Here is a 26,956-nt window from a genome sequence, read left to right on the forward strand (position 1 = left end):
ATCAGAACTGCAGCTGAACTACAAAACCACCATCATTCTGAATTCCTAAATCTGGCTGGCTGGAAATCCTACAACTACGAATTTCAAGAAGCCACATGGAGACTGGTAGGAGTGGTGGAGATACAGAATGGGCTGGTCCCACACCCACGTGTGGCAGTTTAAAACTGGAAGGGATATCTGGGCTGCAGTGGATCCCCCTGAGCAGCAAGGGTGTCCCCGCTCCACATCAAGCCTCTGGCCTAGGGTTCCAGTGCCAAGAAGAGACTTCTACATAACTTCTGGCTGTAAAAACCATTGGGAATTATGGCTGAGTGAGAAGGAGAGCTTTGGGATCCCAGGCAGCTCCTCTTAAAGGGCCCAGACACAGACTTCGGCAGACTGACTCCCTCTGAGCTCCAGCACTGGGGTAGCAGCTCGAAAGGAACCAAGGACATATGGGGAGGAACTGGAGAGTCTGGCATCGAAGCAAGATCTACGGGGTAGGGCAGCTTTCTGCCAGATAAAAGCGCTGGCAGAGGCCACTGTTCCTTTTCAGAGCCCTTCCCCCACAGAGGCAACAGGTGGGTGACAAGCTGAGTTTCCATCAACCTGGCTCAAACTGTTCACCTCACCCAGTTGATTCCTTGAAACCCTGCCTTAGCTAACTTGTGGGCCCACCCAAGCTGTTTCCAGTGGCTTTTCCACACAAACCGCCTGTCTTGCCTCATGCTTCAGACTTTGCTAAAATTTCTCAAATAAGCAGCATCTGGTTTCTGCATACCTGTACCTCTCGCCAAGTGGCCCCAGGCTTGGTACTAACAGCAGTTGTCCTTAGTTCACAGCTTGGCCTCTCCTGGGTACCTCCAAGTCCAGCTCTAGTAGTAGCCTTCTGCACATCATGGTGGCTGACCTTGCACCTCTTGGGAGGCCCCAGAGCCAGTGCACTTGGTGGACAGCTTCAGAACATGCCAGATTATAACTCTAACACTTCTACAAGCAACACATTCAAGAGACAAACTCAGTAAGCACCAAAACCCCACTGAGGCAAGTCATATTTCACTGGGTCAACTCCTGCACAGCAGCTCCTCCGCTGTAGTTGCAGCCAATAGGCCTGGGGGTCAATACCTCCCAGCAATGCCAATAATAATTCAAGGCTCAACTACAAGAGGACAGTGCACACATGCCACAAAGGGGTACACCTGGAATGCCCATCCCAAGAGACTGGGGAGGCTGTGCTCTACAGAACACCTACTACACAAGGCCACTCTATCAAATCTGGGAGACAAAGCAGCTCTACCTAACATACAGAAACAAACACAGGGAAGCAGCTACATTGTGGAGACAAAGAAACATGTCCAAAACGAAAGAACAGGAGAAATCTCCAGAAAAAGAACTAAATGAAATGGAGTCAAGCAAACTATCAGATACAGAGTTCAAAACAATGTTTATAAGGATGCTCAAGGAACTTAGTGAGGACAGAGAAACCATAATAAAGAACCAATCAAAAATGAAAGAGCCTGACCAGGCGGTGGCGCAGTGGATAGAGTGTCAGATTGGGATGCGGAGGTCCCAGGTTCAAGACCCCGAGGTTGCCGCTTGAGCGCGGGCTCATATGGTTTGAGCAAAGCTCACCGACTTGGACCCAAGGTTGCTGGCTTGAGCAAGGGGTTACTCAGTCTGCTGAAGGCCTGCAGTCAAGGCATATATGAGAAAGCAATCAATGAACTACTAAGGTGTCACAACGAAAAACTGATGATTGATGCTTCTCATCTCTCTCCCTTCCTGTCTGTCTGTCTGTCCCTATGTATCCCTCTCACTGACTCTCTGTCTCTGTAAAAGAAAAAAAAAGAACTAACTAAAATGAAGAATTTACAGGGTATCAACAGTAGAGCAAAAGCAGCCATTTGAAATATAGAAAGCAATAAAAAAAATCAGACAAGAAAAAAAAAAAGAACTAAAAGGAGAGGATAGTGTAAGGAGTCTCTGGGCAACGTCAAGTGTACCAACATTCACATCATGGGGGTGCAGAGATGAGAAGAGAGCAGGAAACTGAAAACCTATTTGAAAAAATGATGACAGAAAACTTCCCTAACCTTGTGAAGAAAATAGACATGTAAGTCCAGGAAGCACAGAGTCCCAAACAAGATAAACTCAAAGAGATCCACAGCAAAATCCATCATAATTATAATGCAAAAGGTTAAAGATAGAATCTTAAAACAGCAAGAGAAAAGCAGTTTAGGAACTCCCTAGAAGGGAGTTCCCATAAGACTGTCAGCTGATTTCTCAACAGAATCCACAGGCTAGTAGAGATTGGCAAGAAATATTCCAAGTCATGAAAAACAAGGACCTACAACCATGATTACCCAGCAAAGCTATCATTTAGAATTGAAGGACATATAAAGAGCCTCCCAGAGAGGAGAGAAAAAGCTAAAGAAGTTCATTACCACCAAACCAGTATTACATAAAATATAATATTTAATCTGACAGACCACTTTATTTAAGTTAGTAATAGTAAAAATGTATTCAATAACTATAGCTTATGGATAGGTGAAACAAATGACAGCAATGATAGAAGGGACAGAGACGAATTGAAAAAAATTCAGTTGACCCTAACAAGACAGGCTGGAACTGCATGGGTCCACTTAAATAAAAGATTTTTAAAGCCTCCTGAGCCAACTCTCCAAGTCCTCCTAAAGATAATCAAAAAGGTCAACACAGTCCACAACTGCCTGAGACTAAACAAACCAAAGGGGAAAAAAATGGAAAGAAGAGCCTTTTAAAGAAGTAAAGTAACCAAAAAGGTTCCCTCTCCTAAGCAGCACCCACTTTTACGCTGTGCTTGTTTTCTTAAAAAGTGTTTGTCAAGGACAAATACAAATCTTAAAGGGCCTTCTTTAAGGCTCTGGCCGGAGGCTCAGTGGATAGAGCATTGGCTGGGGGTATGGATGTTCTGGGTTCAGTTCCTGGTCAGGGCACATGGAGAAGTGACCATCTGCTTCTCTCTCTCTTTCCTTCTTGCAGCCAGTGGCTCGATTGGTTCGAGTGTGGCCCCAGGTGCTAAGGATAGCTCTGTTGGAGTGCATCAGCATCAGGCACTAAAAATAGCTTGGTACTTGAGCATTGGCCCCAGATGGGGTTGCTGGGTAGATCCCGGTCATGGCACACGATGGAGTCTGCCTCACTGTCTCTCCTCCTCTTACTTGAAAAAAAAATTAATTAAAAAAAAAGTCTTCTTTAAAAATAGTAAGAGCCTTAGCCATCTGAACAAATAAATTTAACTTATACCAACTGTAATAAATTAGTAAACTTTTTGCCTTATTGTCTCTGTCTAATGGCTATAAAAAATTTTAAAACATTTTATTTATTGATTTGATAGAGAGAAGAGAGAGCAAAAGGGAGAAGGAAGGAGTGGGAAGCATCAACTGATAGCAGTTGCTTCTCATATGTACCTTGACTGGGCAAGGCCAGAGTTTCAAACGAGCAACCTCAGCGTTCCAGGTCGATACTCCATCCACTGCACTACAACAGGCCAGGCAGCTGAAATTTTAAAAACAAAATTATCAGCCTGACCTGTGGTGGAGCAGTGGATAAAGCGTCGACCTGGAAATGCTGAGGTTGCTGGTTCGAAACCCTGGGCTTGCCTGGTCAAGGCACATGAGAGTTGATGCTTCCAGCTCCTCCCTCCCTTCTCTCTCTCTGTCTCTCCTCTCTCTCTCTGTCTCTCCCTCTCCTCTCTAAAATGAATAAAAAAAAAATTAAAAAAAAAACAACAAAAAATTATCAGGTTTCTGGTTGCACCTGAATCTATATGTAGATATGTATCTACAGAGTATATTTAAAAAATTGGTTTGTAAGAAGCTCTGTTTAATCAACTTAAAAATCAGGTGTTCATATAAATTAAGATATATAACAGAAACTAACCCAAAAGTTTTTCAGGCTCTGGAATAATACTTTGTATTAAAGTTAATTAATACAGGCAAGTCTCTAGTTACCAAAATTAATATTTTAACTACCGTATTTTTCGCTCCATAAGATGCACCTGACTAAAAGACATATCTAGGGTATTGTTTTTTTTTTTCACTGCTAGCGTTTTAAGGAGGAAAAAAAACAATTCTGAACCAAATGGTGTGTTAAAATATTTAATAAAATACCTTATTTTTCGATCCATAAGACGCACAGGCATTTTCCCCTCCACTGTTGGGGGAAAAAAGTGTGTCTTATGGAGCGAAAATTACGGTAGTACTACAAATTTATCAATAAAATGAACTTATCTTTGTTTCTCTGAAATAGGAAGTGAAAAGTAGATACCTACTCAACAATTATGTTTCAGTATTTTATCTTATTTAAAAATCATATAAGCCAAGCCCTGGCTGGTTGGCTCAGCGGTAGAGCGTAGGGCCTAGTGTGCGGAGGACCCGGGTTTGATTCCCGGCCAGGGCACACAGGAGAAGTGCCTATTTGCTTCTCCGCCCCTCTGCTGCGCTTTCCTCTCTGTCTCTCTCTTCCCCTCCCGCAGCCAAGGCTCCATTGGAGCAAAGATGGCCCGGGCGCTGGGGATGGCTCCTTGGCCTCTGCCCCAGGCGCTAGAGTGGCTCTGGTCGCAACATGGCGATGCCCAGGATGGGCAGAGCATCGCCCCCTGGTGGGCAGAGCGTCGCCCCATGGTGGGCGTGCCGGTCGGGCGCATGCGGGAGTCTGTCTGACTGTCTCTCCCTGTTTCCAGCTTCAGAAAAATGAAAAAAAAAACAAACATATAAGCCTGACCATGCGGTGGTGCAGTGGATAGAGCGTTGGCACAGTACGCTGAAGACCCAGGTTCGAAACCAGCTTGAGCGCCAGGTCACTGGCTTCAGTGTGCGATCACAGACATGACCCCGTGGTCGCTGGCATGAGAAAGGGGTCACTTGCTCTGCTAGAGATACTCCCCCATTCAAGGCACATATGAGAAAGCAATCAATAAACAACTAAGGTGCCGCAATGAAGAATTGATGCTTCTCATCTCTCTCCCTTCCTGTCTGTCCCTGTTTATCCTTCTCTCTGTTTCTCTCACTCAAAATCAAAAACACAAAACAAAACAAAAAGTGCAAACTGTGTCGGAGAGTGGGAACTTTGATTAATTTTTCTTTAAACCTAAAATGCTCTGAAAAAATGGAAGTCTCTGCATTTCATATCTAGTGATTTTTTTATCCTTCATTTGCACTTAGTTAAAATAAACAGAAATTTATATATACTACTTTCTACTATTTAATAGTTTGTTTTTAACCAACTTTTATTCCTTTAAATTTAATTTTAACTTTTCTATATAGAAAATCATTCTAAGATCTAATTCTTTAAACACAGATGAGTATAAAAGTGCAAACCATAAAATATAAAAATCTTCAGATCTCTTTTGAACGAAATGCAAAGAGACATAGTTTGTATCTCCACTTTATTTCACACTGGGGACTGTCAAATGCGAGTAGTTTAGGTGTTTACTTTTACTCCTTGAAGCCTACTAGGATTTTCAAAGGTTTACATAAACTTGGGTTGTTATTCTCCTATCAATTCAAATAGAAAGTCATTTGCCTTAAGAATAGTATATGGCCCTGTCCTGGTAGGTTCATTTGGTTAGAGAGTCCTCCCGATATGCCAAGGTTGTGGGTTTGATCCCGCTCCAGGGCACATACAAAAACCAACCAATGAATGAGTAAGTGGAACAACAAATCAATGTTTCTCTCTCTCTCTCTTTAAAATCAATAAAAAGAATCGTAAAGCCTTTTAAATATCAAAGTTCTTTAGGGAACACACCCATATAAAAAATGATCTTAAACTGAAAAATGTGCCTGAGAACTTAATTTTGTTGCCTAAAATGAAACAAAAATTCTGCTTGGTTTCAAGATTTTCCTCTCTTACACATTTATTTTTCAATTAACTTACATTTTCAAAGCCCAAGAAGTAAAAAATCTTACATACTCATACAGGAAATAAAATTGTGTATTGCCAAAAGAAACTACAGTTAAGCCCTGACCAGCTGGCTCAGTGGTAGAGCATCAGCCCTGCCAGGCGTGTGTATGTCACAGGTTCGATTCCCAGACAGCGCACACAGGAGAAGTGCTCATCTGCTTCTCCCCCCCTACTCCTCTCGCTTCTCTTTCTCTCTTCTCCTCCCCTCCCACAGCCATAGCTCGATTACAGAGAGTGGCCGTGGGCGCTGAGGACCACTGGATGGCCTTCACCTCAGGCACTAAAAACGGCTCCCACTGCGATGGAGCAAGGGCCCCAGATGGGCAGGGCATCGCCTCCTAATGGGCTTGCCAGGTGGCTCCCGGTCTGGGGCATGCAGGAGTCTGTCTCTGCCTCCCTTCCTCTCACTAAAAATAAAATAGAAACTACAGTTAAATGACTGATATATTCAACAGATAAAGATATCTAGAGGAAAGAAATGCAAATTTTAAAATCAGCTCAGATAAACAGCCTGCACTTAAAAAGAAAAGCCACATTCAGAAAGTTAAACACATTCCCAAGCTTAGAGTCTTGACACTCCTGGTTGAGCTAGAACCTCTAAAGTGGGTTAGTCCTGGAGGAAGGACCATAGGTGACACCTGAGCAGCCCCAGGAAAAAACATGGAGCTCCATACACCCTCCCTTCCCCTGTAAGCATGTAAATGCTCCCTCCCCCAGGCTTCCCTTCTCACAAGTGAGGAACTTTTCAGCCTGACTCAGTTTAAGGGTCTGACCCAAACGAATTCCCAAATTTATAGAGCTTTTGTCCAGGAGACAGAATTCCTGACCTTCATATACTTTCTCCATTGGCACAACGGGTTAGCATGTGGTACTTACAGACTTTGTCAATATACACATTACATTCTGAGGGAACACACTTCCTGGATGTAAAAAACAACCTGGCCCTGGCCGGTTGGCTCGGCGGTAGAGCGTCGGCCTGGCGTTCGGGGGACCCGGGTTCGATTCTCGGCCAGGGCACATAGGAGAAGCGCCCATTTGATTCTCCACACCCCCCCTCCTTTCTCTCTCTCTCTCTTCCCCTCTGGTAGCCAAGGCTCCATTGGAGCAAAGATGGCCCGGGCGCTGGGGATGGCTCCTTGGCCTCTGCTCCAAGCGCTAGAGTGGCTCTGGTCCCGACATAGCGATGCCCCGGAGGGGCAGAGCATCTCCCCCTGGTAGGCAGACCATGGCCCCTGGTGGGCGTGCCAGGTGCACCGGTCGGGCGCATGCAGGAGTCTGTCTGACTGTCTCCCCCCGTTTCCAGCTTGAGAAAAATACAAAAAAAAAAAAAAAAAAAAAAAAACCTGAAAAAAACGGCTAGGCCTAAGACAACTCTCTTTGCCCCTCAAGAGGAGTGGCTTATTTTAGAGTCGCTGGTCTCCATCCTCTGCTCCCCAGTCACAAAGTTTTGGATCGACAATTATAAAGGATATGAATTCAGTGGTACAAGAATCCAGCAAAATCACTTAAATCTAGTGTTTATGTGTAAGCAGGAAAGAAAGTAGTAGAGGCCTTTTAATAGTTCAACAAGGAAACCCACAAGTACCTATTTCTATCAGAAATGAATGTCGGTTAATTATTATGTAAAAAAAAAAAAAAAAAAGGAAACTGACTTGTAAACAATCCCATTAGAACACTTCTAGATGTTCATAAATCTAAGCCCTGACATACCATTTGAAATCATCCAAAAGGTAAGAACAGATATCAGCATATTACCGACACCCATGGAGGGAGGGAAACAATTTTAACTAATGTACGCAATACTTATATATTTTTCTAAAATTCACCTCTTTCTTGCCTCGTTGGAAATGTAGTACTTTTTATTGTACCCCAAGCACAAGTGATTTAAAAAAATTTTAATTTATTGAAAAACCGATACAAGTAAATAAATCTTTTCAAAGTGACAAACGCAGAGAGAGGCAAACTAACCTGGAACTGCTGAAGGCACAGATCACCCAGGAGTTTCCCAGGAGGAGCATCCACCCAGTCGACTCCCCATTAGATGCCTGTTCCCACAGGGAAGATGGGGGGGGGGGGCAGCGGTTATTCCCTGCTTCCCTCTCAGGTAAAACGTACAGAAAACTACATCTTTGAAAAGAGCCACCCCTGGCACACTAGATCAATGATAAACAAAATACTGTGTCCGTCTGAACTGTACCGCGGAGGGCAGAGTTAATAGTGATGCGATGAAATGGGGAGGGGAAGATGGCGTCTGGGAATGTGTGGAAAGATCCGGAAATTTAGGGTTAACTGCCAGCGCTAGGAAGAGCAAGGCTGGGGACGGGTCAAGGAGTTGACGCTGTACTTCCTAAAGATTTGGAAAAGTGAGCAGAAAACAAGCGCCTTAGGGAGAAAAGAGGAACTAGGACCCTACAGAGCACAGCTCTCCACGCACAACCCTGGAGTCCGAGTGACAATGGTCCGATGATCCTTCCCGAGGTCACCGCACCATCTAGGTAACCGGACGATGAGCACGGTGCTGGCAGAGCCACATGCAGCGCGCGCGCCCAGGAGGGCACTCGTCTCTGGGCCGAATCCGGTCAGCAGACTCCGGCGTGACCTGGGGAGGCCGTGTTCCACTTCAGCTGGTTCCAACCGGCTTCTCATCCCCGGCTCCTCACACCCGCCCCGCCCACTCACCATTTCTCGGTTTCAGGGGTTCCCTTCCACCTTTCGACTCCCTCGCGCGCACGCGCGTGGCAAGTGCAGGCCACAACCTCAGAGTAAGTCGCAGCCACCTGAGTCCTTTAAGAGAAGCAAGCGAGTAAGCAGAACGCCGCAGAAGCAAGGATCCACTACCGAGCAGTTCACACCGTCCACACCATTCATGCATGCCATCACCATAGCGCCGCCCCCACAAACTACCAAGAACTACCCTGATTGGATAGCCACAAGGCCCCGCCCCATCATGGCTGAGTGACACGAGGCCGCAGCCCAGTTTTTGAGTCACGGTGGTCTTGGCAATGGGCCTGAATCTGTCCTTTCCGGGGACACCTTGTTTAACCAGAAGGCAGCAGGCCACTCACAGAACTGTGACCCTGCTTCACAAACACACTCTTAAAAGTGACCTCACCATAGGTAATCATGAGTCTGGCTCCATTTTGATCTCGGACCATTCCCAGCAGGTAGACTTCCACCCTTCCCTCCCCACCCCCAATTATTGGGCACTTTCAAGAACCCTATGGTCTCAGGGGCACTTGGCTCTGGTAGGAAGTTTGAAGCCCACAGTTCTGGACCAGGCCCCAAGTCTCAGATGTAGCATGTGTGAAACATATAACCACTGGAAAACCTTTCCAAGGAATACCATTAATACACACTTGGTGAAAGGTCAAAGGAGGCAAAACTGAAAGAACACTGCTCAGTGAAAAGTAACAGATGGCCAAGGTATAAAGACTAGAGAATCAGGTCAATGGTCATCTATGGGGCAAGACAGAGATGAGTGAGGGACGGGAACATCAGGAGACCCTCACCACTGACCGTAGGCCAGACATGAATAATAATGATTATTCCAAGGGTGTGCATACTGTTACTACTAAGTCTTACCATAATTCACTTTGTATAATCTTTTCTGGATAAATATATATTTTTAATTGGTTAATAAAATTAGGTAGGTTTTGGGTGTACCATTCCATAATACAGTGGCCCCTCATCTATTGTGGGGGTTAGGTTTCAGACTTCCCCATGATAGGTGAAAATCTGCAATGTAGTAACCTTATATTTATTTTATTTATATATATTTTAAGGCTTTATAAATCCACCCCACACTTCTTTTAATTAAAAAATTATTCTTTAAGACTATTCATTTTAGGGGGGGGGGGAGAGAGAGAGAGAGACAGAGAGAAGGGGGGAGGACCAGGAAGCATCAACTCCCATATGTGCCTTGAGCAGGCAAGCCCAGGGTTTCAAACTGGTGACCTCAGTGTTCCAGGTCGATACTTTATCCACTGTGCCACCACAGGTCAGGCCCCACCCTACACTCTTATAAACCTTTCCCACACTGTTATTAGTGAATCGTGATATGGCATCCTCTGTACCTTGTACTGTTTTCTGAGTATTTTTGGCAAAATTTTGAAGAAATTTAATTTTGAGAAGAATTTAATTTTTTTTAGCAAGAGACAGAGAGAGGGACAGACAAGGACAGACAAGACAGGAAAGGAGAGAGATGAGAAGCTTCAATTCTTTGTTGCGGCACCTTAGTTGTCCACTGACTGCTTTCTCATATGTGACTTGACCCAGGGGCTAGAGCCAAGCCAGTGACCCCTTGCTCAAGTCAGAGACCTTGGGCTCAAGTTGGTGAGCCTGCGCTCAAACAGGCAATCCTTGGGGTTTCGAACATGGGTCCTCCCTCTGTGTCCCAGGTTAACGCTTTATCCACTGTACCACTGCCTGGTCAGGGGAAAGAATATAATTTGTATATGTTTGTTTGCCCTGTAAAGTGGCAGTCTGAGTTTTTCTTCATGGTTTTGGCAGCAGAAATTGGTAACAAGCCATGTCTATTTAGAAAAATGGGTTATGTACATTCGTCATCATATATACCTTTTAAGAACAAAGGGTTGTATGCATTGATATGTAAAGGTCTGTAGTATTTGGCCCTGGCTGGTTAGCTCAGTGGATACAGTGTCAGTCCAGTGTATGGACACCTCTGGTTTGATTTCCGGGTAGGGCACACAGAAGAAGCCACAATCTGCTTCTCTTCCTTTCCCTCTTCCTCTTCTGTCTCTCTTACACCCAGGGGCTCCATTGGTTTGAGCTTCTGCCCTGGGCACTGCGGACAGCTCAGTTGGTCCGAGCATCTGCCGCAGGTGCTGAGGATAGCTTGGTTGAATCGAGCATTGGCCCCAGACAGGGGTTGCTGGGTGGATCCTAGTCAGGTGCATGCAGGAGTCTGTCTATCTCTTGTCCTTTCACTAAATAAAAGAAAAAAAGAAAGGAAAAGAAAACAGTCTGGAGTATTTATCAATAGAACAATTAAGTAAAAATATATTGCAATGTATATACAATGTTACCTCTTCTACAACTGTTATGGTCACCTGCAGAGTTGAGTGAGCCCCAGTCTGGGTTTGGTTGACAATACATTGCTGCCAACAGTATATGAAAGGGTTTATACCTTCCATAATGGGGAGGGCAGGGCAGGCTTCTCAAGCAGGTGGGAAATGCCTTGAGAGAGCAAGGAAAGGAGCCTGACCCAGATTTGTTTGTTTGTTTTGTTTTGAGGTTATGGGGTGGGCTGGGGTGAGATTTTGTATTCAAGGCAGGGGCTTCCAGGGATGGAATCTCTTGTCAGTGCTAAAGGAGTGAGCACTCAGGTTTTCTTATCATCTTGTACAGATGTGGGCACAAGAGGAAGAGGGAAGATGAGGCTTTTAAAGCCGTCAGCTGTCAATCATTAAATAATGGAGTCAGAGACTTCTGATTTCTCCTCTGGCATATAAGGTGCTTAAGAGGTGACATTCCTAAACTCAGCAGAAAAGAAGCCTACACACTTAAAATCAACAACTCAGATCCATCAAAGTATTAATCCCAAGGCAAACTGCTGTTTCCCAAAAGAGACAGGAAAATAGCCAGGTGGGAATATGCTCACAGTATCCTGCTCTTCTTAACAAGACCTGTCCTCAAAGATTGTTTAGAGACAAAGTCTAAATGACTGAAATTTTAACAGAACCCAAGTGACATGGGGGAGGGAAATAGGCAACTTGAGTCCCCTCTACTCTTTCTGCCTGAACTAAGTTGACAGTGTGTGTGCAGTAGAGATAGACAGCAGCAGCAGCAGCAGCAGCAGCAGCAGCAGCAGCAGAGGTACTGAAGGGTCCCGAGGAGCCCTCTGGTATCGGGGTGGTGGGTGGAATCAGTTGGCCACCTACTGACTGCCTCTCACCCTCTTTCTCTTTAAATAACTGTTTTACCAGATGGGCACACCTCTTGCACAGAGTTTAGTCTTTCTCTCCCACCCCATCGCCAGGGTATGTGGGGGCCAGCCCAGCCTCTGCCTCACATTTACTCTGACAGATAAATCCTGGCAAAAACACAGACCCAGGACCACTTTAAGGAGGGCCCAACCCCACACTCCTGCTCCCAAATGCCTAGAAATTCTCAAAACTGCCCACTCTGGTCAGCTGCACATAGAACTGAGGCTTGGCAAGCTCAGCAATGCGCCGGGTGTGTGTGGGGGGCGCACAGCTCACAGCGCAGCTCCCCACCCCCCAGCAGCCTCGGTGCCCGCTGCCATCAGGCAGCAGGGCAGGTGAGCAAGTCAGAGCAAGAGAAGACACCCACAGTGGTGGTCATGTCGAGACTTGTGGCTCATGAAGCCAACTGTTATGTTCACCTGCAAAGGTGGTTTTCATGTTGAGACTGATTCCAGCATAGCCAAGAGGGTAGGAAAAGGCTTACAAAAGATAAGATTTCCTTCTCTTACTTTTTTACAGCTGAGTAGTATTCTATTGTACAAATATACCACAGCTTTTGTATCCAATCATCTACTGATGGGCGTTGGGCTGTTTCTGTACCTTGGCTATTGTAAATAATGCTGCAATGAACATGGAGTGCATATATTCTTCTGAATTACTGTTTTGGGTTTCTTTGGATATATTCCCAGAAGAGGAATCACTGGAACATAAGGTGGTTCCATGTTTAATTTTTTGAGGCTAACTCCATACTGTTTTCCACAGTGGCTGCACCAGTCTGCATTCCCACCAGTGCACAAGGGTTCCCTTTTCTCCACATCCTTGGCAAAGCTTGTTTGTGAACTTATTTTTTTTTTATGTGTGGACTTATTGATGACAGCCATTCTGACAGGTGTGAGGTGATATCTCATTGTGGTTTTAATTTGCATTTCTCTGGTGATTAGTGACGTTGAACATCTTTTCATATGTCTATTGGTGATCTGTGTGTCCTTTTTGGGGAAGCATCCATTCAGGTCCTTTGCCCATTTCTTTCTTTTTTGTGTGTGACAGAGAGAGAGAGATGGAGAGAGGGACAGATAGGGAGAGAAATGAGAAGTATCAATTCTTCACTGCAGCATCCTCATTGTTCGTTGATTGCATTCTCATATGTGACTTGACAGGGGGGGGGGGGGAGGAGGCTACAACAGAGCAAGTGACTCCTTGCTCAAGTCAGCAACCTTGGGCTCAAGCCAGTGACTATGGGGTCATGTCTATGATCCAACGCTCAAGCCAGCAACCTCATGCTCAAGCCGGATGAGCCTGCGCTCAAGCTGGCAACCTCAGGGTTTCGAACCTGGGTCCTCCATGTCCCAGTCCGACACTATATTCACTGTACTACTGCTGGGTCAAGCGGTCCATTTATTTGGATTGTTCTTTTGGTGTTGAGTTTAATGAGTTCCTTATAAATTTTAGATATTAAGCCCTTATCAGATGTACTGGCAAATATGTTCTCCCATTCAGTGGGTTATCTATTCACTTCGTTGATGGCTTCCTTTGCTGTACAAAACCTTTTTAGTTCAATGAAGTCCAATTTATTAATTTTTTTGTTTCCCTTGCCTGAGGTGCTAGATCACAACATATATGCAATGACTTGCTTTTATATAATGAAACACTAACAGGAGGCTCAAGAAATGATCAAAACTGTGTCTGGGGGTGGCTGGAGTGACAGTGCTGCAGGGACCAGAATATACTTGCAGGGGGTCTTCTTACCTTAGACTTTTCTATCTTACAAATTTATTTAACTTAAAATACACATAGAAATTTACATCATACACCATAATTTACTATTTACTAACCATTCTAAGATTTAAATCCTTTAAACACTCATGGTTACAAATGTGTAGACCATTCAAAGAAAATGTTCAAAACTCTTAGTGACTAAAAGAACATGGGACATTGTGTTTGTCCCTCCGCAGGTCTCACATGTATTTTCAGGAATACACAGCACATTATGAAGAAATAGGAGTTTGAGTTTAGCCTCTTAAATGTGGTAGGAGTTTAAAGATTTACAAAAGCTTTGACTGGTTTTCTTCAAATCAATTAAAAAGAAATTCAATTGCTTTAGCCTTTTAAATTTCAATATTCTCTAGGGACATGGACCTACAAATACACTTTTTTTGTACACTCTTCTTCTCTCTCAAAAACAAATGTTTTTTTCCAAAAGCTGTAGATACTTGAGGGCATTCTTGTTGAGCTACCAAAATACCTTATAATTTTCTTCCCTCCTTCACACATAAATACTGGGTCTGAATGATTTTTGCTGAACTATTCAAACACTGGGTATATGTATTTAAAATACCAGTGGTGGTCCACAGCAACTCCACTGGGGAGCAGAGCCTGAGGTCAGTGTCACTAAGCCACAGCCCCTCATGCACACATTTTGAGCCTGAAAAGGGAAGTACTTGAAGGCCCAGTTATTCTTCCTGGCGGGGGGGGGGGGGGGGGGGGGGGGGGGGGGGGCTCCTCCTGCAGGTGTCCTACCTGCTCACATCCACCAGGGAAAGAGCCTGTACATTGAGAAGCTTCAGCCCTGGAAAGCTGGGGGGGCAGGTACTCATGGGGGGCGGAGACACCCCTCTGAGGTTTAGTTGTGGTTCCCTTGGGCCTGTTTCTAGGCATAGGGTGGAGTTTTGCATCCACAACTGTCAGTGCCTGCAGTCTGTAATTGGTGCACACTGTGAAAGTGAGGAGAGTTCTGTGTCCTGGGATTGCTTCTCATGTGTGCCCTGACCTGGGCTCAAGGTATTGCCTTTCGGATTGAGCCCTGATTGGGGTTCAAACAAGAGACCTTCAGTATGGAGCCGGTGACCTCAGTGCTCCAAGCCAATGCTCTATCCATTGCACTTCTGGCCACGGCCAGAAAATAATGTTATTTCATTATTATTTCCATGCCAAGAAATTGTTCTGTAATCAACTGAAAACACTCTGGTGTTGCAAGTCTATGCCCTGGGATTTCATTCTAAATCACTCAAAAGTAATGAAAAGTCCTCAGAAACACACCACAACCCCTAGGGAAAGGAAAAGGGGGAAACAATTTTTTTTTCTTCTTTTTCCAAGTGAGAGGAGGGTAGACAAACTCACGCATGCACCTTGACCGGGATCCACTGGCAACCTCATCTGGGGCCAAGCTCACAACTGAGCTATTTTTTAGCACCTGAGGCAGAGGTGTCTGGTGCTGATGCACTTGAACCAATTGAGCCATGACTGCAAGGGGGGGGGGGGGAGAGAGAGAGAGAGAGAGAGAGAGAGAGAGAAAAAACACGGGGTGTATGTGGAGAAGCAGATGATCACTTCTGTGTGCCCTGACTGGGAATTGAACTTGGGACATCCATACATGGGGCCGATGCTCTACCACTGAGCCAACCAGCCAGGGCCAGGAAAACAAATTATAACACATGCAATGTAATGCTGTATAAATGTAAGAAATCTCAAACCTGTGAAGATTTTAAGAGTTTATTTGAGCCAAAGCGATGACATAAGCCATGGAACATGATCTCAAATAACAGTTTTGCAGCTTTTTAAAAAAAAGCTTCTTTAGGCCCTGGTGGGTTTGCTCAGTGGATAGAGCATCATCCTGGAGTACAGAAGTCCCAGGTTCAATCCCCAGTCAGGGCACACAGAAGCGACCATCTGCTTCTCTCCCCCTTGCTCTTCCTCTTCTCTCCCTCTTAACGATAGCTCAGTTGGTCCTAGTGTCAGCTTTAGGTGCTAAAACAATAGCTCGGTTGATTCAGCATCCGCCCCAGACCAGGGTTGCTGGGTGGTTCCTGGTTGGGGCCCAAGCAGAAATCTGCCTATTTCCCCTCCTCTTACTTAAAAAACCCCCACTAAAAACAAAAACAAAACTTCTTTAGTAACAGATTTTATTGTTTAAATATCTGTAAGTATTGTTATGTTTAAAAAGGTTAATTTCTTTTTCTTTTTTTTTTGACAGATTCAGAGAGATGGACAGATAGGAAGGGAGAGAGATGAGAAGCATCAATTCTTTCTTGCAGGTCCTTAGTTTTTCACTGGTTGCGTTCTCATATGTGCTTTAATGGGGGTGGGGCAGCAGAGTGAGTGACCCCCTTGCTCAAGCCAGCAACCTTGCACTCAAGCTGGTGAGCCCATGCTCCAAGCCTGATGAGTCCATGCTCAAGCCTGCAACCTCGCGGTTTCGAACCTGGGTCCTCCAATCCCAGTACAACGCTTTATCCACTCTGAACCACTGCCTGGTCAGGCAAAAAGGTTAATTTCTTACAAAATTCTACTTTCAGTATTGCCAGATCACTTTACTTTCTATTTTATGCCACAATTTTTATAAACATGTATTTTCTTGAAGCCTCAATTATTTGCTGAGTTGTAAGTTAAAGGACTCTTTTACAAGTTTTCACACACATACATTTATTAAAAAAAATTTTTTTTTAATCTGTTGATTTTAGTGGGTTGGGGGGAGAGAGAGACAGACAGACAAGAACACTGAGGTCCTCCTGTATGTCCTGACCAGACACTGAACCGGCAACCTGTGGGCTTTGGGATGACGCTCTGTTTCTTTTTGGAGTTTTCTTGTGCACTTGAAGCCTGGTACTTGGCTGAATGTTTAATAGTTCTCCCATGGATGTTTGTTCACTTTACCAGTAATTATAAATGAGGAATTATGGCTTATCCTCTGAGTCTTCAAAGTTTAGAGCTGTTGCTGAAAACATCTATTGTTCACAAAAATTAGGGGATCAGGGAATGTGCAGATAGTCCAGTACTTTCAGCCTATTGTATAGTGCATTTTCACCAATGAAATGAGTTGGCTTTGCATCTCATTTGCATAGCTGACCATCTTTCTTTGACTTGTCGTTTGCTTTTCTGATGTTCTTGTTTAATAAAAAAAAAATCAAATGCTTTTTTTATTGCTTCATAATCATTTTGAAATATCCCCTAGTTTTTGTGAGCGGTATATATTATTACATTTACAGTGTGAGTTCTGTCACGTTATCTGAGAGCAGCTCAATGACTAAAGGCTTTGGCACATAGATAGCATACACACGGACCTACTCACACTAAAATGCTTTTCTGAACCGGGGAGTATGACAATGAGCGGATCTTCCATATCGCTTACCGAGTGTTTCTTTAATGTGAGGCTACTGGTGTTTAAATGCTTTTTTTTTTTTTTTCCTGAAGCTGGAAACAGGGAGAGACAGTCAGACAGACTCCCGCATGCGCCCGACCGGGATCCACCCGGCACGCCCACCAGGGGCGACGCTCTGCCCACCAGGGGGCGATGCTCTGCCCCTCCGGGGTGTCCCTCTGCCACAACCAGAGCCACTCTAGCGCCTGGGGCAGAGGCCAAGGAGCCATCCCCAGCGCCCGGGCCATCCTTGCTCCAATGGAGCCTTGGCTGCTGGAGGGGAAGAGAGAGACAGAGAGGAAGGGGGGGGGGGGGGTGGAGTAGCAAATGGGCGCTTCTCCTATGTGCCCTGGCCGGGAATCGAACCCGGGTCCCCCGCACGCCAGGCCGACGCTCTACCGTTGAGCCAACAGGCCAGGGCCGCTACTGGTGTTTAAATGCTAAAGCTACAGTTGATTTCTCATCCACATTCACTATATGTATAATGTCATATCATTTCAGGTTGGAATACAGTGGTCCCTCATCTGTCACGGGTCTGTCACGGGGGCCTGGTTCCAGAACCCCCTGTGATAGACGAAATCTGCAAAGTAGCAACCTTATTTTATTTTATTATTTATATCTATTTTAAGGCTTTATAAACCCTCCCTACACTCTTATAAACCTTTCCCACACGCTTATAAATGCTTCCTATGCTCTTGTTGGTGGCCTCCCATCCCTCAGCCAATAGTATGATCTCACGCAGGCAAACTAGCTCAAGCGGAAGCAGCGGTAGCTGCATTTTCCATATGTGTGAGTCTTTGTCTATTCATCTGGCCTATGTATTTTACTTTGATTTAATATTCTTTTCATATCTTTTATATTTTTTATATTATTTTCAATTTTTTAGGCTAGAAAATGCTTATTTTACCATAAAAATAATTAATATATAAAAATACCTATATACTGCAAAATCCCGCAATATAGCAAAAAATTCTGCAATACAAAATTAGATATCTACAATTTAAAAATCCATGATACTGTGAGGCTGCGAAAAGTGAACCAGGACATGGCAAGGGATTGTATTTACTGAAGGGTTTCATTATTTTCTCTCCAGTGCTGGGGCCCCTCAGGCTATCTAAGGGAAGAACAATGACTGAAGGATTTCTCACGTGGCTAACAGGTGTAAATGGCTGCTCCCCAGTGTGAGTTCTCTCTTGTCATATAAGATTAGCTATTGACTGAAGGCATTCCCATACTTACAACATTTGAATGGTTTCTCTCTTGTGTGTGTTCTGTTATGATGTGTAAGTTCAGAACTCTGATGGAAAGCGTTCCTACACATGAGACATGAATTTGGTTTCTCTCGTGTGGATTTTGTTGTGTTGGCTAAGGCCAGAACTTTGATTAAAGCCTTTCCCACATTGATGACATTTATAACGTTTCTCCCCAGAATGGATTCTCTCATGTTTGCTAAGATAAGTAAGATCTTTGATTGAGAGCTTTCTCAGACATTTATAACGTTTCTCCCCAGAATGGAGTCTCTCATGTTTGCTAAGATAAGTAAGATCTTTGATTGAGAGCTTTCTCACATAGGTAACATTCATATGGTTTCTCTCTTGTGTGAGTTTTCTCATGTTGTTTAAGGTAAGAACTATGAAAGCTTTCTCACACTGATGGCATTCATATGGTTTCTCTCTATGGTGTGTTCTATTGTGACATGTACATTCAGAACTCTGACTGAAAGCCTTTCCACACATGAGACACATGTGTGCTTTCTCTCCAGTGTGGCTTCTCTTGTGCTGGCTGAGGCCAGAGCTTTGACTAAAGGCTTTCCCACACTGATGATAACATTCATAAGGTTTCTCTTCAGTGTGTATTCAATTGTGCTAAGATAGGAGCTTTGCAAAAAGCCACTGCCACAAAGATAGCATTTAAACGGTTTCTCTACAGTGTGAGTCATCTAAGGCTAAAGCAATTACTAAAAGCTTTCCCACATACATGACATTCACATAATTTACCTCTAATGTGAATTTGTGTGTACTAAGGTGTGACTCTTCACTATGTGACTTTCCACACTTGGCTGACATAAGGTTTCTTTGTTATGTGAATTAACAAATGTTGCGTCAGAGCAGATCTGTGAGTGAACCCATTACTCACATCAATCCATTCCATAGGATCCTCTGTAGTGTGAGATTTCACTGGCACAGGAGGGGATATGCCCTTCTTGCTGATCTGAAGCATTACTATCATTTTTTGGTTTCTAGGGGGTCTCTCGTGCTGCACTATGGCCTTGGAGAAGTCCAGCGCCTTCACTCCACAGCTCTTCTTCTTGCTCCAGCTGGAAAGCCACCACCGTTTTGGTCATAAATCAATTTGAAGGATGCACTGATGACCAATCTTTTGGTTGGGTAGGGTGGTCTCACAGCACTAGAAAGGCTCATTCCTAGGAAATCTCAGTATTGACATTGTCTTGTGACAACTGGGGATAGGGCAATACTGTAATCATGGGATCTAAGTCAAATTTTTCCCCAAAAAAGGAAGGGCAGGTAAATGGAAGACAGTTAGGTCTTATGGCCTGCATTGTGAAAATACACTCTGGATCATTACTAGCCTATGAACTATCATGATCCGAGTATTGCCTTCTCATTTTATGTATTTGGCATTTATTTTTATTTTTAATTAAAAAATTTTTTTTTATTTAAGTGAGAGGCGGGGAGATAGAGGAACAGACTCTTGCACAAGCCCCAACTGAGATCCACCTGGCAACCCTCATCTGGCGTGATGCTCTGTCCATCTAGGGCCACGCTAGCAATTGAACCATCCTCGGTGCTGGGGGCAAAGGTGTTCAAATCAACTGAGCCATGGCTGCAGGAGAGGAAAAGAGAGAAAAAGGGAGAGAGAGAGAGAGAAGGAGGAAGGGGAGGTGAGGAGGAGCAGATAGTTGCTTTTCCTGTGTGCCTGACTGGGAATCAAACCTGGGATTTCCACATGCTGGGTTGACACTCTACCATTAAGCCAACCAGCCAGGAACATGTATTTGGCATTTATTATAACATTTACATAAGCCACGAAAAGAGCATTACCAGATAGTTTATACATGTTCAATAATTATAAACAGTTGGACTATATAAAAACCCCAAATAACAAGTGTAACTGTTATTATGACTAATATCATTAGCAGACAGGTAAAGACAATCAAACAAAATGAATTCTGAGTGCAATATCAATCTGTAGATATTTAAGTCTTGTCAGTATCTTGGGATAGCTATCTACCTTTGGTGTCAGCAGCTCCTCATCTTTAAGGAGTTTCTGATGTCTGTAGACAGGGGTAGATGTACATTCATGGTTAGGCTCCTGATAAGATCCTTTTCAATGAGGTTGGAGTGTGTGTTTTATTAGATGTTATTTCCAGTAAACAACATCGTCAGGTGACCTTTAAAGTCTTTGTCTTGTGGGAGTTCACTGAGAAAAGAAAACGGTTACCAACTTGGCATTTTTTTTAAATAACTCTATCTAAACATGGCAATAATATAAGATGTTTCCTTTTCACAGCACCAGCTCATTCTTCTTCCATCTAAGTTCAGCTTAAATACACTGTAATGTATGACAGAATGAAAAAACCTAAAAATGGGGACCCAGGGAACAGGGAAGAACCAAGCAGCCATCTTGGGTTTCCCAGAGTTCTGATTATTCTTTAATTTACAACCATTGTTTACCCATACAATATACCCTTGAAATTTTTCATCACTTATTTTACAATGCTTCCCGTGTAATTTCATACATAATGGTTTAAAAATTTTTTAATTAAAATTTTTTTTAATTTATTTATTGATTTTTAGAGAGAGAGAGAAAGTAGGAGGAGAAGCAGGAAGCATCAACTCATAGAAGTTGCTTCCTGTATGTGCCTTGACTGGGCAAGCCCAGGGTTTCAAACCGGTGACTTCAGGGTTCCAGGTCGATGCTTTACCCACTGCACCACCACAGGTCAGGCTTCCCATGCAATTTCAAATCTTGAGATGTTTCATCGCTTTTTCTGAAACACTGTAAAGTTACTCCTAACATATAACGAGGATTTTAACCCTTAAAAACTCAATTTCTACTAAAGACTAAGAAATAATCATAAATAACTGGACTATAGTTTGGACATTTTATAACCTCTAGATACATTTTTCATAGACACAAAAGTCATTATTAACATGGATTCATTTTTGTAAAACCCAGGCAAAAGAAGACCTGTCTGTTTTACTTAAACCAACAAACTTAAGCTAGCTTTTATTTACTACAGATTAATCTTAGATCATGTGGTCCTGAAATGCACGAGTTACTGTCTGTATTTCTGAGTTTTATGTTTATTTTAAATATTTTATTGAATTTATTGGGGTGACATTGGTTAATACAATTATATACATTTCAAGTGCACAATTCTATAATACATCATCTTTATATTGTATTGTGTGTTTCCCAACTAAGTCAAGTTTCCTTCTGTCACCATTTATCTCTCCTTGACCCTCTTCTACCTCGTCCTACCCCCTTTACCTCTGGTAATCACCATACTGCTGTCTGAGTCTATAAGGTTTTTTTCCCCTGATCCCTTCACTTTTTTCTCCCAGCCATCCACCCTCCCTTCCCTCTGACAGCTGTCAGTCTATTTCTGAGAATTTTAGTATACCCAATTCTTACAAGTACTTGCCTTTAAATTCATTTTAACAATACCATTTGGAGGTAGAAAATTATCTCACATTTACAACATACATATATAGACATACACAGCATAGTTGGATCCAAATTGTCCTGGGGACAGTTATAATTATTTTTCCTTCTTTTTCAAGTGAGAGGAGGGGAGACAGAAAGACAGATTTCCGCATGCACCACAACTGAGACTCACCCGGCAACACCACCTGGAGCTGATGCTTGAATACCGAGCTATTTTTAGTGCCTAAGGCTGACACACTAGGACCAACAGAGCTATCCTCAGTGCCTGGGGCCACACTCGAACCACTGGCTATGAGGGGAAGAACCGGGAGAGGGAGGGGGAGAGGGAGAGGGAGAAAGGGAGAGAGGAAGAGAAGGAGGGGGGATGAAGGGAGGAAGGGAGGATAGGAGGGAAGGAGAGGCACACACACACAGAAGCACTCACTTGTTCCACTTAGTTGTGCATTCACTGATAGCTTGTCGTATGTGCCCTGACTAGGGATTGAACCTGCAACCTCAGTGTTTCGAGATGACATTCTGACTGAGCTAACCGGCCAGAGCCAGCAAGCTTTTCCTAATTGTGCATGCAAAAATTGATTTAGAAGTATCAAAGAATCCTCAACTCAGCCATCTTAGTATTAATGGGAGGCTGACTTCCAAGGGGCTTGTCCGGATGGAGACACAATTTCCACCTTAATTTTGAGATCTATATGGCTTGAACAAACTTCTAGGGAAAACCATCCTTACATGCATGTTTCCAGATGAGCCAAATGCCATGGATGTCCCTATAGGACTGCTTTAGGCCCTAGAAGAAATTTTTCCTCAGGTAACCCCACAGAGATTTTGAGTCACCTAAGAATACCTAAGCAAGGACCAGCAAGAGCTTATTGGACATCACCTAAACTGATACTTTCCAAGACATGGGCCCCTCTCTCAGCCTACCCATTTTAGGGTGCTCTGCCTTTCTCCCCAGGACACCCGCTGACTTCTCTGTTTGGCTGTCATACCATGAGGTCCTGGTGCCTATGTCCATCACTCCAGAATCAGGATCTAAACAACTATTGTTCCCCACTAGCTATTCAGGTTGGAGAAGCAAGTGTCCTTTCTCTTTTGGAGCTAAAGAAAATTCAGTCTCTCATTTAATCAGCAAAGATTTTGTTCAGCCTCCCACTAAGCAGTCCAATTAAAAAGCAAAATTAAAAGCAGCAACCCATTTCCTCCTCTTTCCCTGGGTTATCTCAATCCTTCCATAACTTGAGAATGGTCTAAGAACAGCTTAAACAAAGTCATGCCGCCTGGCCTGTGGTGGGGCAGTGGATAAGCCTTAACCTGGAATGCTGAGGTTACTGCATCAAAACCCAAGCTTGCCCGCTCAAGGCACGTACAACAAGCATTCATTCAGTGAACAACTAAAGTGAAGCAACTATGAGTTGACATTTCTCACTCCCCCCTTCCTCTGTAAAATAAATAAAATCTTAAAAAAACCCATCCCCAAAACTATATAAAAAATAAAATAAAGTCTTGCCCTGGTACTTGTACCTAAAGCAAGGAGATCCACAATTATGAGAGAAATTCACACAAATTCACCTGATGTGAAACAAGGGGCCAGTGGGGCACAGTGAGACCCTGCTTGTACCTATCACAGGGTCCAGGTGGTCCTAGGTAGGCTTCTTCGGATTCCTGCCAGCTTGTGATGTCAAACTTGTGGAGAATTTTTTTTTTAATTCAGTGAGAGGAGGGGAGGCAGAGACAGACTCCCACATGGGCCCTGACTGGGATACACCTGGCAAGCACACTAGGGAGCGATGCTCTGCCCATCTAGGGCATTGCTCCATGGCTCCGCACCCAAGCTCTTCATAGCGTCTGAGGCAGAGGTGATGGAGCCATCTTGAGTGCCTGGGGCCAACTCGCTCCAATTGAACCATGGATGCAGGAGGGAAAGAGAGAAAGAGAGGGAGAGAGAGATAGGGAGGGAGGGAGAGAAAAGATGGAAGAGGAGGGGTAGAGAGCAGAAGGGTCCCTCTCCTGTGTGTCCTGACCAGGAATCAAACCTAGGACATCCACACACCATGCCGACTCTCTACTACTGAGCCAACCGGCCAAGGCTGGAGAGTTTTTTAAAGAATTTATTTGAGTCAAACTGATGATATATTCTGGGGAGCAAGATCTCAAATGCTCCCAAGAATAACAGTTTTGCACTTTCTTTTATGCATTTGAAATTAAGGAAGAAGTTAGGAAGATTACATGGAAGTGGGAGAAACCATGGTGGGGACTGGATTACAGGATAGTTAAAATTATGTGCTCTCATACAGTTTATAGGTTTTGAGCCTCAAAATTATTGTTGTTCCTTTTTTCAAAGGATCAACAACAATGGCTCTGGGAAACTTCCACTAAATGGCAAATCGCTTTTGCAAATCAATGGACAACTTTATACTGAAACAGTCAACTTAAAATCAGCCCAAAGACTAGAATTATATGCCATTATCATGGCTTTTCAGCAATTGCCATATTCCTCCTTTAATCTATATACAGACAGCAAATATTTACTTAGGGTGTTTCCACTATAAAGACTGCTATCTTAGGGACAACTGCGGATGAACTATTTCAGCAGTTCCTCCTTCTTCAAAGACTTGTATGTCAACATAGAGCTCCATGTTTTATAGGACATACTCGAGCTCACTCCATGCTCCCTGGAGCTTTAGCACAAGGGAATGCCCTTGTTGATCAAGCTACCCAAAAGAAAATTATTTGGAGCAACCATGACAGATTGAGCAATTCAGTCTCATACTATTCATCACCAGAACGCTGCAGCCCTGTGTAAGCAGTTTCAAACTTTCTCGGGAAGCAGCACGGCAGATTGGTAAATCCTGTCCAAGGCGTCCTATACTACAATCTGTCCCTTCATTTGGAGTTAACCCTCAAGGTCTCCTACCAGGACAACTTTGGCAAATGGAGGTTACTCATATACCTTCACTTGGCAAACAGCCCTATGTCCACGATACAGTGGATACTTATTCTGGACTTATATACATAGTAACCTCTGCCAGAACAGGAGAGGCTGCTAAGCAGGTTATAGCTCATTGTCTGTATGCATTGTTCTATTATTGGATTTCCTAAACTGGTTAAAACTAACAATGCTCCTGCATATGTAGCAAAAGCATTTACTGTATTTTGTCAAACTTTTGGAATTATAGGTATTTCTTACAATCTTTAAAGTCAAGGTATTATTAAAGCATACCCAGCATATTTTTTAAGGTCAATTTAAAAAAATTTATGACTCCAGGGAGTCATATCCTGGAACTCCTACAGGTCTACCAGATCATGCTTTTTACTTAAAAAATTTTAAATTTCTTTTGAATGCTGATAAACAGGAGACGCCAAATCTTCTTCTCCTACAAACTTCTACCTTCTTTTATTTGATCCAGCTAATAACACTGTTTTGTCTTTTTCCAAATAGCTCCAGGTATACGGAAAAGGTTTATATAGGCGGATGGGGATCCTCAAAACCCTCAGCGAGATCTTCTGAGCATGGCTTTTAAGGTACCAAGAGGCAGAAAAAGCCCAACAGAGATCAGGTGAACTACCAGCTTTTAGGATATGCCCTTAAAGGCTTCAACGCCCCAAAGAAGTCTCATAGGAATCCATCTGCGTCCTGCTTCAATAGTGAAAAGGAAGGTCATTGAGCTAAAGCTTGCAGGCTTACATGCCTTTGCTGTGAGGAAAAAGGGACACTGGAAGGTAGGTTTCCCCCTCACTCCTCTAAGGGAGGGTTCAGTCTCTTCCAGCCCTGCTCCAGCCACCTATGACCTAACCTTGGCCAGAATGCTGGGGTTTGCCCCTGAAGGCTGAAGGTGCCCAGGGCCGTCGGCCCCATCTATGACACTGTGGATGAGCCTAGGGTATTTATTCCAAGAAGCAGGTAAACTGATCTCATTTGCACAAGGGCCACTTAACTATGTCTTGCCTGAATAGTCAGGTTTTTTATTCTTCCCTCAAATATCTCTGTGGTGGGTGTTGATAGTCCTATTTTCTGCTGTGTTGTTTAATATATAATGTTTTCTTTATTCCTCCTACCTCAATGCCCCACTCATATTTCAAGCTGGGACCTACTCCTAATTTAGAGCTCTCTCTCCCCCTTTTGCCAACTTCTATTGTGAATCTACCTTTGCCACCCAGCTTAGTGTATCCCAAGGCTCTCTTTACCAAGCCACAGTCACAGAGCTCCAGGGAAAAGCACCCTGGTCTCATCTCTCCAGGCAGAGGAGAACAGAAGCTCCATCTCCACACATGCTGCAGATGGCTTTTCCAGTCTACCTGAATCATTACCAGCTAGAAGCACATTCCAGGTGGTTACTCTTGGCTTTCCTCTCATGTAAAATATGCACAAACAAACCTTTAAAAATGAGGTATTCATTGATAGTGGGGAAATTTATAAAATACTGCGTTTATTTGACATGCATCACTAAGGACAAACAGCTGATAACGATTCGGTAATTCAAAGAGAAGCTGAGGTCTGGGAATGCCTGGAGGTTCTGGAAACCTCGAGATTTATGGCCAGTCCTAGGAAGAGCTATACAGGGTCGTGTATTTGCGACTGCTTCCCACACACTAGAAAAAATCAAGAGAAAATGGGTCCCCTGGGTAGAAAGGAGGGATTGGGAACGCCACAGGCCACAGCCTCTTCTATGCATAAACCCCGCAGAATGAGTCACGACTCTCGCCCCCTCCCCTATGATCCGAGTCACCAACTGGGGTGACGCGCCGCCGTGGGCGCAGAGCTGCTCAGAGAAACTCCTAGCCCGGGCCCACGCTGCGGCGCGCAGTGACGGGACAGGTCGCCCGGAGTCCCAGCTGCTGGCCCAGCCCCTCCGCTATGAGCCGGCGGGGTTGAAGCCCGAGAGGCGCTCCCCGGGGGAGGCAGAATCCAGAGGTGACCGCGGGCAGACCGGGTACCACCACCAGGCCCTCGATCCGTCCTGGACCCGCACACTCACCATTTTCAGGCCTCGGATCCCCCGGCGTCGTCCCTGTGGCTTCGCCGCGGGTACAAACCACAACCGGACTGACTTTGCGGAAGAACGGGACAGCTGAGCGCACTAACACTCGATAGCCAGCATAGCCAGGAGCACCCAAGCGCCTTGAGGAGAGTTGCTCCACCCAACTGCCCTGCTACACCTCTGATTGGACAGCTCGCAAAGACACGCCTCCCTGTTCCTGACTGACTACCCTAGGAACAAGTCGCAGGCTTGAGCAGAACCACTTTCCGCTTTCGGGTGGGATCTAA

General features: G+C 44.2%; 1 protein-coding gene and 1 long non-coding RNA gene across 3 annotated transcripts in view; both read right to left on the reverse strand.

Annotated features, from left to right (window-relative positions):
• LOC136378509 (zinc finger protein 791-like) overlaps nucleotides 1–26,956 on the reverse strand; it is a 131,620-nt gene that overhangs the window by 37,057 nt on the left and 67,607 nt on the right.
• LOC136378583 (uncharacterized) lies at nucleotides 10,818–26,779 on the reverse strand. 2 transcript variants are annotated; one of them, XR_010746623.1, is made up of 3 exons: nucleotides 26,667–26,779; nucleotides 20,254–20,442; nucleotides 10,818–10,868 (listed from the first exon to the last, which is right to left on the reverse strand). It is a non-coding gene; the product is annotated as an uncharacterized lncRNA (long non-coding RNA). The 2 variants fall into 2 exon arrangements; XR_010746622.1 differs by lacking the exon at nucleotides 10,818–10,868 and adding an exon at nucleotides 19,719–19,845.

The sequence above is a fragment of the Saccopteryx leptura genome, chromosome 1 (genome assembly GCF_036850995.1).
Source record: "Saccopteryx leptura isolate mSacLep1 chromosome 1, mSacLep1_pri_phased_curated, whole genome shotgun sequence".
In the NCBI taxonomy this organism is placed as follows: domain Eukaryota; kingdom Metazoa; phylum Chordata; class Mammalia; order Chiroptera; family Emballonuridae; genus Saccopteryx; species Saccopteryx leptura.